The sequence below is a fragment of the Tupaia chinensis genome, unplaced genomic scaffold, assembly GCF_000334495.1.
Source record: "Tupaia chinensis unplaced genomic scaffold, TupChi_1.0 Scaffold000023_1, whole genome shotgun sequence".
In the NCBI taxonomy this organism is placed as follows: Eukaryota; Metazoa; Chordata; class Mammalia; order Scandentia; family Tupaiidae; genus Tupaia; species Tupaia belangeri.
Window position 1 is genome coordinate 4,631,764 of NW_006159453.1, and position 16,393 is coordinate 4,648,156.

The 16,393-nt window shown below is 38.0% G+C and overlaps 1 pseudogene; it reads left to right on the forward strand.

Moving 5' to 3' along the window:
• The first annotated feature begins 320 nt into the window (after positions 1–320).
• Positions 321–10,990, forward strand: LOC102480165 (actin-related protein 2/3 complex subunit 5-like; annotated as a pseudogene).
• Positions 10,991–16,393: the final 5,403 nt, after the last annotated feature.

The following is a 16,393-nucleotide window of genomic DNA, read 5'->3' on the forward strand; positions in this document are numbered from 1 at the left end:
TCCAGGATTCATTGATGTTTACCATATGTCAACATTTTATTTTATTGAAATATAACATTACATTTTACAGGTACTACACTTTATTTACCCATTTTATAGTTAAGGAACAGTTGTGCTGCTTTCACATTTAGGCTATTAGGAATAATGCTGCCATGTGCAGTTTTACAGAAGTGTTTGTGTGGACACACATTCTCATTTCTCTTGGGCACATACCTAGAAGTAGAATTGATGGGTCATATGGCACTCTCTGTTTAACTTCTGAAAAACATTCAGACTCAGGGCCAGCAGGTGATGTGGTGGCTAAGGTGTTGGATTCCTACATGGCTGACTGCTGTTCGGTCCCAGACTTCACGGCTCAAGAATCACGCCAGGTATGTGTATGAGTGCCCAAAATCTCAGGAGGAGAAGGGAAGAGAGAGGACTGCAACATGGCCATCAACCCCAGGGAGTGATTTCTCACTTCCCCCCTCTCTGTATCTCTCTTCTCTAGTTGAGCACATGCAACCTAAGACAAAAAATAAAAAGAGAGAGAGAGAGGTAAGAAAAGAAAAACAGCCAGGCTAGCTATTCCTTTTATCTAATTATTTATTTATCCACTTCAATTTGGCCAGAAAGGGAGGAGAGAAAGAAAGTGAGAGAGCAGCAAGCTGCTGGATTCCCTACTCAAATTGTGGTTGGCCATGTGGGAGTCCAACACCCTTAACCACCATGCCACCTGTTGGTCCCAGCCAGGTTATTCTTTAAAGTAAATGTATCAGAGTACATCTCTACCTCTGGTATATAAGTGTTTGAACTTCTCCACTTTCTCACTAACACTTGTTATTACTAATTTTTTTAAGTATAGCCATCCTAGCAGGAGGGAAGTGGTATGGCATTGTGCTTTCAGTTGCAATTCTCTAATGGCTAATGATGTTGAGCATCTTTTCATGTGCTCCATGGCCACTAGTATAGGAACTTTGGAGAAATATCTATTCATATCTTTTGCTCATTTTTAATTGGGTTATTAACTTTGAATTAAAGCAATATGAAAATAGGAATGCACTTTTACTAGTCTACAAAAAAAATGTCTAATGAGTTATCAGAAAGATTTTACAATACAAGGAGGCATATTGCTCATTAAGAAGGGGTGCTATACGAAATGCACTTACTTAGTTAGCAACTATGGGAATGACCAGTTCAAAGATTAATTAAATGCCCAACTTTTGGAGGGATGACTGGTGTATGAAAAAGGAAAAGCTTAGGTAAACACATATGGTAATACCAACCTTTCTTCATCATCTGCTGCATATGACAGAAATTAATCTTTTGAAATTTTTTACCTGTGACATCAAGTGCCACTGATTTTTGCTGTATTTAGCAAGATTTAGGAGCCTTCCTTTAATAAATATATCATTGCTTGAAATATGCCCTTAGAACAATTTCTAAAATTTTGTGAATATTTTTTAGAGAGATTTTTGCCATAGGATGTATGTGTTTGTCAGAGAGACAGAAAACAAGAAATCACTCCCCAGAGGGATGACCATGCCACAATTCCCTCTCCTCCATTCTCTTCTCGGGATTTTGGGCACATGTGCACATGCCGTCTTGGGATTTTGGGCACACGTGCACATGCACCGAAAATGAGTTTTAAGCCATCAGTCTGGGACTCAAACCACAGTCAACTACATGGGAGTCCAATGACATAACCATCATACCATCTGCTAGTCTCTCATGAATAATTTTTTTCCCAATTATGCTTATTTGGAGGGGGGAATTTCATAGAATTCCTCACACTGCCACTCTGGGAAATGAACCAACATAACATATCTCCATATAAAAAGAAATATCTCCATAGCCAACAGAAACAAATCTCCATATATGACTAGGGCTCCTTCCAGAGAAAGAGAATGCCTGAAACTTAAGGTTCATTATCTTCATAAATTAGCCTCCAACTAAACAAGAATTTGCAGACAGATTTGTAGATATGGAATGATGCTATGTATTTTTAAATCATGTGTTTTAGGAAGTGGTGGTGATGTTTTCAGTTGCAAGGAAAGTGTTCTCAAGATAATTCAACTTTGACACAGAGACAAGGAATATTTTTCTGCATGATAAAATGTTAATTGGTGCATTTTTGATCAAAAAAAAGAATCTTGTTTAAAAACTACATGTATTTGTCAGAGAGACAGAAAACAAGAAATCACTCCCCAGAGGGATGACCATGCCACAATTCCCTCTCCTCCATTCTCTTCTCGGGATTTTGGGCACATGTGCACATGCTCCGAAAATGAGTTTTAAGCCATCAGTCTGGGACTCAAACCACAGTCAACTACATGGGAGTCCAATGACATAACCATCATACCATCTGCTAGTCTCTCATGAATAATTTTTTTTCCCAATTATGCTTATTTGGAGGGGGGAATTTCATAGAATTCCTCACACTGCCACTCTGGGAAATGAACCAACATAACATATCTCCATATAAAAAGAAATATCTCCATAGCCAACAGAAACAAATCTCCATATATGACTAGGGCTCCTTCCAGAGAAAGAGAATGCCTGAAACTTAAGGTTCATTATCTTCATAAATTAGCCTCCAACTAAACAAGAATTTGCAGACAGATTTGTAGATATGGAATGATGCTATGTATTTTTAAATCATGTGTTTTAGGAAGTGGTGGTGATGTTTTCAGTTGCAAGGAAAGTGTTCTCAAGATAATTCAACTTTGACACAGAGACAAGGAATATTTTTCTGCATGATAAAATGTTAATTGGTGCATTTTTGATCAAAAAAAAGAATCTTGTTTAAAAACTACATGTAGAAATAAGTGTATAGATGATATAAATCTCATCTCAGTTGTAAACAGCCAAGTTTGAAGGAGAAAAACACTGCAAAAAGCATTCCTAAGGCTGCCTAAACAGAAAGAAAAGTGATGGATAGACTTTCATGGATACAGTACTAAATGATTCATTATGGGAATATTATTACAGAAATATATGTATGGGATCTTAGATAATGGTATCTTAGCACTTGGTACAAACTGGAAAAATTGGGGAGAATTATTAACTATTCCTTGTAAAATTAGTACATTTTCCCTCTGTGTATTAGGAAAAACACAATGTGGGGAACCCTGACAAAGTGTATAAAAATAGCTTTTTCTAGTAAAAAGACTCTTAAATAATGCCTTAAAAAGGTCACCATGCAAACATATATTGATGGAATTAATGAAAAAGAAATTATATTAACATTTTAGAATCAAAAGAATCAGAAAAAATATTACTAGTCAGTACTACATGCTATATGTGAAATAATTTGACAGAAGATATTGTACTTTCAAAAAGTTTGATTTTAAAGTCATTTTAGACATGCTAAATATATTTTAAAATGATGACTGTGTTAAAGAAGGATGTGAATAAAGCTAGTTTATAAAACATAAGAAAAGCAATGTATCGCATGTATGTTATTTTTAACATATGTATAACAAATGGGGTTGTCTCTGTGACCTGGCAGTTGGCCTGCTGCACAGCTTGAATCCTACACCTCTCAATTTGAGAAACACATCAGGTGTCCATGCATGTGCCCAAAGTCCCAGAAGGGAGGAGAAATGGAGAAGAAGGGATTGCGGTATGACCATTCCCCAGGGAGGGTGCTTTCTCCTCTCTCTGTCTATCTCTATATCTTTGTCTGGAGAACACACTCGCCCTTTAGCAAAAATAAATAAATTAATAAATTCATTCATTAATTAAAAGTTACATGTCTTCTTCAAATGGGAGTATTCTACAAATATGTACATCCATGTAACTAGCTTCTATCCAGATAAAAATATAGAACATTACTAGAATCTCAGAAGCCTTCCTCATTCTGGTTACCCTAAAGTCAACCACTATTCTGACTTGTATCATATAGAACACTTTTGCTTGTTTCTTGGCTTCTCATAGTATAACTGCATGGACTCTTTTCTGATTTCTTTTTTCTTCTTTTTTTAGAGAGAGTTTTTATTTGTTTGTTTTGGTTTGGTTTGGTTTTGGCTATAGGGCACATGCACTCACCAGAAAGACAGAAAGCAAGAAATTAACCCCCGAGGAGGATGGCCACACTGCAATCCCTTCACCTCCATTCTCCTCTTGACATTTTGGGCATGCACACACATGCACCCGGTGAGAGTTTAAGCCACAACATCCAAGAAATGAACTGCGGTCAGCTACGTGGGAATCCAGTGACATAACCATTATACCATCTGCCAGTCCTCCCATGTTATATTTCTGAGAGCCACTTTTCTTTCTTTCTTTCTTTCTTTCTTTTTTTTTTTTTTTTAGGTTTTTGCCACAGGACATGTGCACTCACTGGAGAGAGACAGAAAAACGAAAAGTGAGAGACAAAGAGAGAAAGAGGGGGAGAGGAAGAAAGCCCTCCTTAATAGAGTGTGGTCACACTGCAGCCCCTTCGCCATTTCTCCATCCTGTCAGGATTTGAAGCACACCTGTATGCATGCCCAGTGTGTTTTTCAAGTTACCAGGGCCAGTGTTGGAACTGCAGTCAGCTATGTAGAATCACTTCTTTAACCTCTGGGCTATGTGTTGGACCCAGGGAAAGATCCATTCCTATGAATGAATGATAGTTTATTCTTTTTCTTTGCTCTAGTAGAGGGTTTCTCAGCCTTGGCACCCTGGACATTACAGGCTGTGTAATTTTTGGCTGTGGAGAGTGTTCTGTGCATTGCAGGATATTTAGTAGCATCCCTAGCCCCTACTCACTTGATGCTAGAACCACCCGCTGTGCTAACCAGACATTGGTGGTGACTAAATATGTCTGTGGACATTGCCAAATTTCTCCTGGGGAAAAAGTCACCCTCCACTGAGAATGACTGAGTTGGAATAGTAAAAATCAGCTCTATTCAATCACATTCCAGTTTCATCATAGATATTTTAGATCTAAACAGATTTAAGGGCCAGAAAAAAAAAAAAAAAAAAAAAAACAAAACATGAAGGCCACTTAACAATGACTAAGAAATCTTAGTTAATCATAATTTTTTTGCCTCGGATTTCTTTTTTTCTTTTTTTTGGAGAGATTTTCACTGTAGGGCGTGTGCGCTTGCCAGACAGACAGACAGAGACATAGAGACAGAAAGCGAGAAATCACCCCCCAGGGGGGGTGGTCACGCCGCAATCCCTTCTCCTCCATTCTCCTCTCGGGATCTTGGGCACGCACACACACGCGCCCGGCGTGAGTTTTAAGCCACCGGGTCTGGGACACAAACCGCGGTCGACTACGTGGGAGTCCAGCGACATAGCCATTACGCTAACTGCTGGTTCCCGTCTCGGATTTCTTTAAATAGTTCTAAATTGCTTCAGTCTCCAGAACAAGATACAAGCAACGTGATCTATCCCATGCTGTACTTCCCCAAGTCCTGTATGCTTTGCTGTTGTTATTGCTTTATCAATGAGTAACGAGTTTGCTCATTTTATTAAATTTCCCATACCTTATAATGAAAGAGTTATCATGCTATCTGTTGAAAGTATTGCCAGAATCAGAAGTCTCTCGTAGGGGACAGCAGGTGGCATGATGGTTGAGGCACTGGACTCCCATATGGCCTACCGTGGTTCGGGTCCCAGACTCAGCGGCTTGCTTTCTCACTTTCTTTCGTTCTCTCTCTCTCTTTCTCTCTCTCTCTCTGGTGAGCACACATGCCCTATGGTAAACTTAAAGAGTGATAACTATGGCTAGAATTAAATAAGTAATTATTTGTTTAAAAAAAAGGGAAAAAAAGGAAATCTCTTGTAATCTTTTTATTTTTTTATTCAGCATAATGTTATGTAAAGAATTGAAACTAAATGGGACCAGCAGTTGGTGTAATGGCTATGTCACTGGACTCCCATGTAGTCTACTGCAGCTTAAGTCCCGGACCTGGTGGCTTAAACTTACATCGGGCACGTTTGCATGCATGCCCAAGATCCCAAGAGGAGCATGGAGGAGAAGGGATTGCAGTGTGACATCCCTCCTGGGGGATGATTTCTCGCTTTCTGTCTCTCTGTCTCTCTCTGTTTTTATGGTGAGCATATGCACCCTATAGCAAAAACTTCTAAAAAAAATTGAAACCAAATAAAATCCAAAACTATCACTAAAAATACAAAACATATCTATGTGAAACCCTTAAATTTACTGCCTCCTGTACAACATATTTATCTCATAGAGACAGGCATTTCTCTTGGGCCTTAAAATCAACAAAGCCAAACCTAACATGACAAGATGATGATGACAATGACAATAATAATTATAACCCTGCAAAAAAAAAATAGATAACTAACAGGAGCTCACATTCATGAAATAATATTTTGGTCAATGTGGAATAGATCTTACATCTTTTTTCTTACAAGATCAAGAGTCCAAGATGCAGAGAGCCTAATTCCTATGCCGGGTGACAGAGTATGAACTTTTAAATATCATTGCACTTAGTCATTTTCCAAATATGTATTGACCACTGACATTTGCTGGACACTAGGGAAATCATTGGTGATCCTAAACAAAACAGCCACAGTCCCTGTGCTCATACTTTTTACATTTTTTCTTTCAGAAGTAAGACACCAACAAATTATTATACTGAAAAATGTAAAGTTCACATTTCTAATACGCATTGTTAAAGAATAGGTCACAAGGGGTCATGAGTGAGTGTAGACAGAGTGTTATGAGTGACTGTAGAAAGATTAATTTAGTTTAGTTGGTCAGAGATGCTCCCCTGAGAAAAAGAGGGTTAAGATGAATTTTTTTTAAGAGTACAGTTTGATCAGAAAAAAAAAATGAGGAAGTAAATTACAGGAAAAGTAGAGTTTGCCCCAAATTCCTAATTAGAGAAAAGCTTGATGTGCTTGGTGCCTGACTGAGGCTCCTTGAGACAAAGGCAAAACAGGGCTGGTTCGAGGAGAGGGGGCAGGTAGGAGCCAGATTGTGTAAGATCTTGCAGGCCCCATATAGGGACTGAAATTTATCCAAAGTGCAATGAGAAACTTTTAAGATGTAAGTTTAGAAAAGTGACATGTAATTTGTGGGGTTTTTGTTGTTGTTAGAGGGCATGTGATCTCACCAGAGAGATAGAGAGACAGAGAAAGAGAAGGAGAGAAGAAAGCACCCCACACACCCCCATGGAGAATAGGCATATGGCAATCCCTTTTCTACCATCTCTCCACCCTTTCAGGATTTTGGTCACACATGTACACATGCCCAGTGTGTTTCTCAAACTGGTGGGTCTGGGACTTGAACCACGGGGCTGGACTTGTAGGATCTGACCACCTTAACCACCAGCCATAGAGCTGGCCTGTGTCTTCAAACATCACTATGATTACTGATTGGAGACTAGGTGGGAGAAAGCCAAAAGTGATAAATAATGCCCATGACATCAACCTGGGCAAAAGGCCCACTTGCAACTTCTAAAATGACCAGCCCATTCACAGAAAGATTGGAAAGAATTGAGTGCCATACACTTGCTATTGCAAAATAATGAACAGGGAGATTCTAGAACTCTCACAAATGTTATTTCCTGTTTCCTTTCTCCAGACTTCAGGTATTTCCGGCCATTATGTTTCAGAATGACACAATATGAAGTTTCCCAGCCAGGAAAACAATCTCTTACCTCAATTCAGGTTTACTTTAAGTGGTATTTCCTGAAATACATTTCAGATTTAAATGGAAAAATAATAAAAATATATAATACCCTCATTTCTAGAAAAACAGATGCCTTTATATTTTGTGCATTCTTTTGTGTGTGTGTACATGTATGCTTCAAGAAGTTTACTTAAAACATATCTAGGAAAGTGAGAAAGCAAACATATATTTTGATGTACATTTAAAACTCATCTTACTTTTACTCCTCAAATTTCACACTGTTCTTATTTTTCATGTAGTATTGTATCTAGTTCTGTAAAGCAGGAAGTAATTTTATTCTTCCTCAATACTGCCTCTATAACTCGCATTACTGAGTCATCCTCTTTTGCCACTAGTTCATTACTCACTCCAGGAAAATGAATAGACTTATTGCAAATAGAAAGGCCATGGTAACAAGTATGATATCTTTAACTGGAATTATATACAGTGTAGTCATGCTGGGAAAATTCATTTTACAAGCTGTAATGATATATGGTGATTGAATATATAAAATAAGTAAATAGATTTTTCCATCTAATTTAAATATAAAAGATTGCACTCAAATTTTGTTTATCTGCCTAGCATCTGACTCCCACCTCATTCTTTTACATATCCCAGGCTTGGATCAGCCTTATAGGCAAACAGGAAAATACAGGGTTTTTCTTCTCATTTTCCAGCTATCTCTTCATGGCATACACCCTATAGCTCATGTTTACAGTTTTGGTTGTGACCATGGAGTTCAAGTAATCAATAAAAACAAAACCATTTACAAGATACATTAGTATCTTGCTCTTGGTACACTCTGAGGGTGGCTTAGGTCTTTTTTTCCTTTTGGAATGATTTATGAATTATTTGCAGGTCTCCCTAGTGGTACCTTGTTGTAATCTACCTCAGACTCCTTTCTGTCATATCTTGCTCCAAAGTACTATTCATCCCATGTACTCTCTGGATTGAGGTCAGTCCCTATTGTTACATAGATATCTGGACAATACCCTTTCAAGCTGACTCAAGTCCACTGAACCCCCACTGAACCTACTGAGAAGAAAAACTCATTCACAGTGACTTAGTCAAAATAGATGAACAAAGTACTCCAAATTCTTTCCTTTCTGTTTTGCTATAAACCATTCCAGTTAACCACTGATCTCTAGGTGTTTTAGATGTCAGTTGTACACATTCTAATGTCCGCAAACTCTACTCAGCTTGTGGAGGGGGAAGGAAAGCAACCTCCCTTTCCATGACATGGGGAAGGTGTGTGAAGAAAGAGGTCCAGAGATATCAGTGCACATCAATAACTCTATAAAAGGATATTCCACTACTAATCTACTCTGCTTAGGCTGTTCAACTTCTCTTACACCAGAGTTGGAATTTAATCTCAAGGATACAAGAAACAGTTTCACAAACTCTTATTCAGCATAGTGATATTGCATTATTAGTTTACGCTATGTAGAGCCTCTATCAAAACACCAAGAAATGGGGGGTAGAGGGAGATTGCATTTAAGGTCTATCACATGTGTTTAGATTTCTCAATATATTTGCCATGAACTTTCTTTTCAATTACTTATTGTATCCCAGGCCTTTCATTCTAAGGCCATTTTACCTAATCTGAAAGTTGTCTTTAGAAGTTCTTGCAGTGAAGATTTGTTCCTAAGACACACTCTCTGTTTTTGCATATCTGAAAAAAAATTTTTTTTCTCTTATACATCTGTGATGGCTTGGTTTGTTTGAGTATGCAATTCCAATAAACAGTTATCTTTGCCAGCATTTTGAAAAGGCTCAACTGTCTTCTGTTACCTAATATTGTAGGAAATATCATTAAAATCAGGCTCACTTCTATCTAAGGGATATGCCTTTTGTCTATGGCTGCTTTTAACATCTTATCTTTGACCTTGTTTCATAATGATGTATCTAGATATTAATGTCTTTTCAAGGAGTCATAGTAGTAACTCTCTAAATTGAAGATTCATCTCATTTGTCAATTCTGAAAATTTGAGTAAATTTGTTCTTATTTCTGGGAATATTGTCCCTCCCTCTCTCTCACAGAAACACTATGTAGATTATCTGATCCAGCTCCTGTTCTGTCTCATGTTTACCAGATCTTTGTCTCTCTGTACCATGTCCTAATCATTCTCCAGATATTATTCACAGTTGGTTGTTTTGTTTTGTTTTGAGAAATATCTTATTTGTTTAAAAAGTGAAATTTAACTATTACATCCATTTCAAGAAAAACTTTTCGATCAAATTCTACCTTAAAATATCTTGCTCCTGCTTATTTATTTATTTACTTACTTACTTATTTATTTAATTTAGAGAGATTTTTGCTAGAGCGCATGTGTGATTGTCGGAGAGACAGAGAGAGACAGAGAGACAGGAGGCAAGAAATCACTCCCCAGAAGGAATGACCACACTACAATCCCTTCTCCTCCATTCTCCTCTCAGGATTATGGGCACATTTACCTAGAATGAGTTTCAAGCCACTGGGTCCAGGACTAGAACCGTGGCCAACTACATGAGAGTCCAGCGACATAATCACTATACCATCTGATGCTCCTTCTGCTTATATTTTACTCTCTCTTATGTATTTAAACTATTTTAGGGCCTGGGCTTGCTGAGGTACAGGCAGCACCAGGGAAGACCTTAGCCACAGATCAAGATTGGGAATGTAGAATACTGTCAGCCCAGTTCTGGAAGGTAGACATACATGAGTACAATGAGAACAAGTTCATAGATGAGGAGGATGGAGTGCCTATCGGGTTTACCTGACCATGGTGAGTTGGACTACTGAATGCAACAAGAAAATATGGGAAACCAGCAGTTAGCATAATGGCTATGTCGCTGGACTCCCACGTAAGCAACTGTGGTTCATGTCCAGGACCCGGTGGCTTAAAACTCATGCCGGGCGTGTGTGCGTGCGTGCCCAAGATCCCGAGAGGAGAATGGAGGAGAAGGGATTGCGGCGTGACCATCTCCCCTGGGGGGTGATTTCTCGCTTTCTGTCTCTATGTCTCTCTCTGTCTGTCTGGCAAGCGCACGCGCCCTATAGTGAAAACCTCTCCAAAAAAAAAGAAAAAGAAAATATGACAGTTGCCCTGTAGGCTGCATTGAAATAACCCTGCCAACACCAAGAGTCAAGCAGTGAAGGATAGAGCAGAGAGCATTGTTTTGAAGGTACTCATCTGCTTTGAGGCTAAATGATATAGAAAAGGCAGTTCAATCTCTGGACAAGAATGGTATGAATTTCCTAATGAAGAATATTTACAAGGACTTAGGGAGCCCTCTGACAGTAACAGTGCTGTTACTGCAGTGGTATAAAAAGGCACTTGCTGCTGGACAAGTAAGACCATTGTTTGTGTCTTGACTGCAAAGAAAACCTTGTAGTACTGCAGGACCTGTGTGTCATGGGAGTGGGAGTCGCTAGTTCAAAGATCAAAACCATCAGCTGCCACGGCTGCCCTGAAGGTAGCATCTGAGTCTTTCGTTTTGCCTTCTTGCATCCTTCTTCATATCTTTAAAGAAGAAAATTACATATCTGTTTTCTTTTGATGAAAACTGGGATAACAAAGAAGAAATTGTATTTCAAGAAGAGAGTTTCACCCTCTCAAACCCATTTTAATGATGTGTACACTCATTTCTATATAGTATAATTTACATTCGAGGTTAATTGTGCAATTTTTTAACCCCTGTAGGCTGATTTTTTGTTTTGTTTTATATCTTTAACTAATACTGAGTGATTTGGCCAGAATTTGAGACCAGTTTCCTAACTCATGGCTCGTCAGGAAATGATTTTTTTAAATTATGAGAGACTGGCACCTAATATCATTGCATATTTCCCCTATTTAAGCAAAATGTGCTTCAGGACTAACTGGTGGATGAACACCACCAAGTTCCAGCTGTGTCTCTGCTAACTGTGAGTTTAAGTGGGTGACTTTCTCTCAGCACCCAAAAATCATGGTCTCTCAATTTTTTTGTGGCTACCTAGAGTCCAGAGTAAAGAGTCTCGTGTGATACAAATGTATGTATCTATAAAATATCAGAGCCTATTTGGTATGAAAATAAAACTTTTGTCCTACTATCATGACTCTGTTTGGGGGAACTACTTCAGTTCAGAGAGGATACAGAATCTGATATAATTAAAGCTCTGGGCAGCCTCCTAATGAAATACTATTTTCTTTTGAAATATAACAGCTGCCTTACACATTATGAGGTATACAATTAATATTCAATATATCCTATAATATGTCTTCAGTGTTCTCCATATAAATGACAGGTTGCTATAAAAAAAATTTTTGCCTCAAAAAATTAAAATTAGGGAACCAGCAGTTAGTGTAATGGCTATATTGCTGAACTCTCATATAGCCAACAGTGGTTTGAGTTCCGGACCCGGTGGCTTAAACTCACACCAGGTGTGTGTGCGTGTGTGTCCAAGATCCCAAGAGGAGAACGGAGGAGAAGGGATTGAGCCATGGCCACCCCCCAGGGGAGCGATTTCTCGCTTTCTATCTCTCTGTCTCTCTCTTTCTGGCAAGTGCACATGCCCTATAGCAAAAACCTCTCCAAAAAAAGAAAAAAATTAAAATTAGAATTACCACATAATCTAGCAATCCTACTTTTAGGTATATATACAAAAGAATTGGAAGCAGGATATCAAAAAGATCATTTGTACACTCATCTTCATTGGAACATTATTCATCATAAGCAAGAGTATTCAGCTTTAAAAGAAGTAAATCTTGTGATATGATACATTATGAGTGAATTTTGAAGATTTTATACTAAGTGAAATAAGTTGGTCACAAAATATAAACACTCCATGATTCCGCTTACATAAGGAAACAAATTAGAAAGATGTTTCCAGGAACTGGGAGGCAGGGAAAATGAGATGTTGCTCAATGGATACAAAGTTCCAGTTTTGTAAAACTTTCCTGCAAGTTACACCACAATGTGAATACACCTAACACTCTGAAGTACACTTAAAAGTAGTTAAACTTATGGTACATTTTATACTATGTTTCTTAGCAACGAAAAATAAAAAAGTTACTGTACACATAAACTAATCATGAAATTTGAATTTGAACAGAAATGTAGAAAATTACCAATGAAAGACTATACGGGGCTTTGCATGAATAGAGCAGGCCATTTGGTAAAGTAGTGGTTATGTCTTCAAAGAATTGTGTTCAGCTTATTTTCCCATGGATTGATTACTTTTCTTTTCTTTTCTTTTTTTTTTTTTTTTTTTTTTTTTTTGAGAGGTTTTCACTATAGGGCGTGTGTGCTTGCAAGACAGACAGAGACAGACAGAAAGCAAGAAATCACCCCCGGGGGGGATGGTCACGCCGCAATCCCTTCTCCTCCCTTCTCCTCTCAGGATCTTGGGCACGCATGCACATGCACCCGGCGTGAGTTTTAAGTCACCGGGTCCAGGACGCGAACCACGGTCGACTACGTGGGAGTCCAGCAACATAGCCATTATGCTAACTGCTGGTTCCCGGATTGATTATTTTTCTGTGGGTAAGCTGTTTGAGTTCTGTTTATATTCTGCTATCGGTCTCTGATCTTGGGTATAATTTGCAAATATATTCTCCCACTCTGAGGGTTGTCTTCTCATTCATTGTTTCTTTAGCCATGCAGAAACTTCTCAGCTTATAGTCCCATTTGTCTATTTTTTGGGACTACTGCCTGTGTTTGGAGGTCTCCTTTAAGAAGTCTTTGCCTACTCCAAGGTGTCCAAGGTTCTTCCTATGTTTTCCACCAATATTTTCATAGTTTGAGGTTTTATGTTTAGATCTTCCATCCGTTTTGAGTTAATTTTTGTTCGTGGTGAGTAATAAAAATCTAGTTTCATTCTTCTGCAGGTGAATACCCAGTTCTTCCAGCACCATTTACTGAAGAGATTTTCTTTTTCCCACTGATTTGTGCCCTTTGCCAAGGATCAGTTGGCTGTACGTTTTGGGGTTTATTTGGGGGTTCTCAATTCTAGTCCATTGGTCTACCTATCTGTTTTTGTGCCAATACCATACTGTTTTAATTTTCATGGCTTTGTAATATGTTTTGAGGTCAGAAAGTGAGATGCCTCCTACTTTATTACCATTGCATAGTATTGCTTTGGTGATATGAGGCCTTTTATGCTTCCAGAAAAATTTATGATTGCTTTTGCTATTTCTGTAAAAAATATTTCTGGTAGTTTAATTGGGATTGCATTGAATTCACAGGTTAATTTGGGTAGGATTGTCATCTTGATTATATTAATTCTCCTAATCCAGGAATATGGGATGTTTTTCCACTTTTTTGTATCATTTTTAATTTCTTTTTCTGGTGTTTCCTACTTTTCCTTATGGAGCTCTTTGATGTCTTTGATAGGGTTTAATCCTAAATCTCTTATTGGTTTTGTGGTTATTATAAATGGGATTTCTTTCTTCAATTCTGTCTCAGTTTGTCCATTGTTGGTGTATAAAAATGCTATTGATTTTTTGTAAGTTTATTTTTTATGCAATTTGAGCCCTGGACCCAGTGGCTTAAACTCAATCCAAGTGCATGCATGAGTGCCCAAGATCCTGGGAGGAGAATGGAGAAGGGATTGTGGCGTGGCCATCCCCCTGGGGGGTGAGTCCTCATTTTCTGTCTCTTTGTCTCTCTCAATCTTTCTGGCAAGTGCAGGCATCTAATAGCAAAAATAAATAAATAAATAAATAAAAACCTTGAGCCAAGCGCACGCATGTATGTGTGTGCCCGAAATCCCTGAAAGGAGAATGGAGAAGGGGTTGTGGCCTGGCCATTTGCCCTTGGGTGATTTCTTACTTTCTGTCTCTCTGGTGAGCACAAGCTCCCTGTAGCAAAAATCTCTCAAAAATTTTAATTAAAATAAAATAATATTAATAATAAATTCCTCACAAATAAAAGTCTCAAACAGTCCAGTTTGCGATTTGGGGCTATATATGTTGGTATTCAGTGCTCCTCCCTTCTCTCCTCTCCAGTCTTACTCACTGAATTAAGTCCTAGTTAAGGTAGTGACTATGTCTAATCATTCTTCATGTACTCAGCACCTAGCACAGGGTTATGCACAAAGTACATTTGCTCTTTATACACCATCATACACTTTTGTTGATTGTTTTTCTAACATGCTGGTTTGCTGCATGGAATTCTTTATGTGAAAAGCAGTTTATTATAAAAACATTCCAAATCTGAAGTTTAGAGTCCGTTCCTGGGACACTAATATTTGGGACAATCATGAAAACCATGACAAAATATATATACAAAATTTTATAATGTGACAAGTCTAAATTGTGAATAATTGGATCTGTAACTATTAGAAAGATATAAGGGTTCTATAGATACAAATCAAGCACAGTGGAAAGTGAGTTTTCTCAAAACAACATTTACAAGGAAAAGCTTCTAAAATTTTTTTCCAGTGGCCTGACATATTTTACAAATAAAAGACACAAAGACTGTTCTCAACTCATGTACGAAACAGGAAGGAGCCGTTTTTTTAACATCTAGTTCTCTACCCAGCAAGGAAGGTGTATCTCTGCTTTCATTTTCAATCTGACTTGTCTGGTGTTCAAAAGAAAAATAGTTTCAACTTGTCTTGAGTTGACACCAGATATCCTTTACTCACAAAAGTGGAAGCAGGTCTGAGACTTTTCATTTGTAAGAGGATTAATCAGACTTTAAAGTTAGGGAGAGTAAAAGGAGAGAAACAGAATCAGAAAGTTTTAGTTCAGTTGGGCAGAATATAGAGATGTGAGTGAACTTCCTTTGCTCTTTTAACACGCTGACTCATCATTGGAGGAAGCCCTAAATCAACGAACTTCAGAGCGCTGTGGCCTCCTAAGCTACTTTGAATTTTAAATATCATTAAATTGTATTTACTGGTCTGCAAAATGTAGATAATACCTACCTCCTAAACTTTATACATGAGTGAATTTAATCAGTAACATCTACAAAGAATTTAGCACAATGTCTGCCATACAATAGACACTAAAGGCATTTTACTTTTACAAAACTCAGATTTCATTGTTTAGGGAAGCCTATATTCCATAAGATGAAAATGTAGTAAAATAATTATATGAATATATGTGGTTTTTCAGTAGTAATCAGAAATTGCTTATTAAAACATGTCATTCTTCCACCTGTCAGATCATCTAAGATTTAAAATAATTCTACCTGTTGGGGAAGAAGTGTTTATCCAGTTGTACAAGACTGGATAAACACTGGGAGGAGTGGGAGAAATAGCAAATATTTCCAGAAGCAAATTTCATATATCTCAAAAATCTCTGAAAAGAATTGAACCTTTTCTTTTTTTTTAAAATTTGCTATAAGGTGCAAGCATTCACTGGAGAGAGACAGAGAGAACAAGAGGGAAAGAAAGTGAAAAAGCATCCCCTACCTATTTTCAAGCACTAAGTCAGGTACTCGGACCATGTAGTCAGCCATGTGGGTGGGATCCAGCCACCTTAACTGCCACATCATTGGCTGGCCTGAAAGTGCAGAACATTTAACCAAAGCATTCACTTCCACAGTTTTGATTCATTCAACCAATAAATACTTTTGAGGACTCATTGTGTGTTAGGCACTGTTTTGATGTGTTAGATTTTCTGACAAAAACCTCTTCCTTCACGGAGATAACTTTCTCTCTCTCTCTCTCTCTCTCTCTCTTTTTTTTTTTTTTTTTGTAGAGGTTTTTTGCTATAGGGCGCGTGTGCTCACCAGACAGACAGAGAGAGAGAGAGAGAGAGAGAGAGAAATCACCCTCCAGGGGCGATGGCCATGCCGCAATCCCTTCTCCTC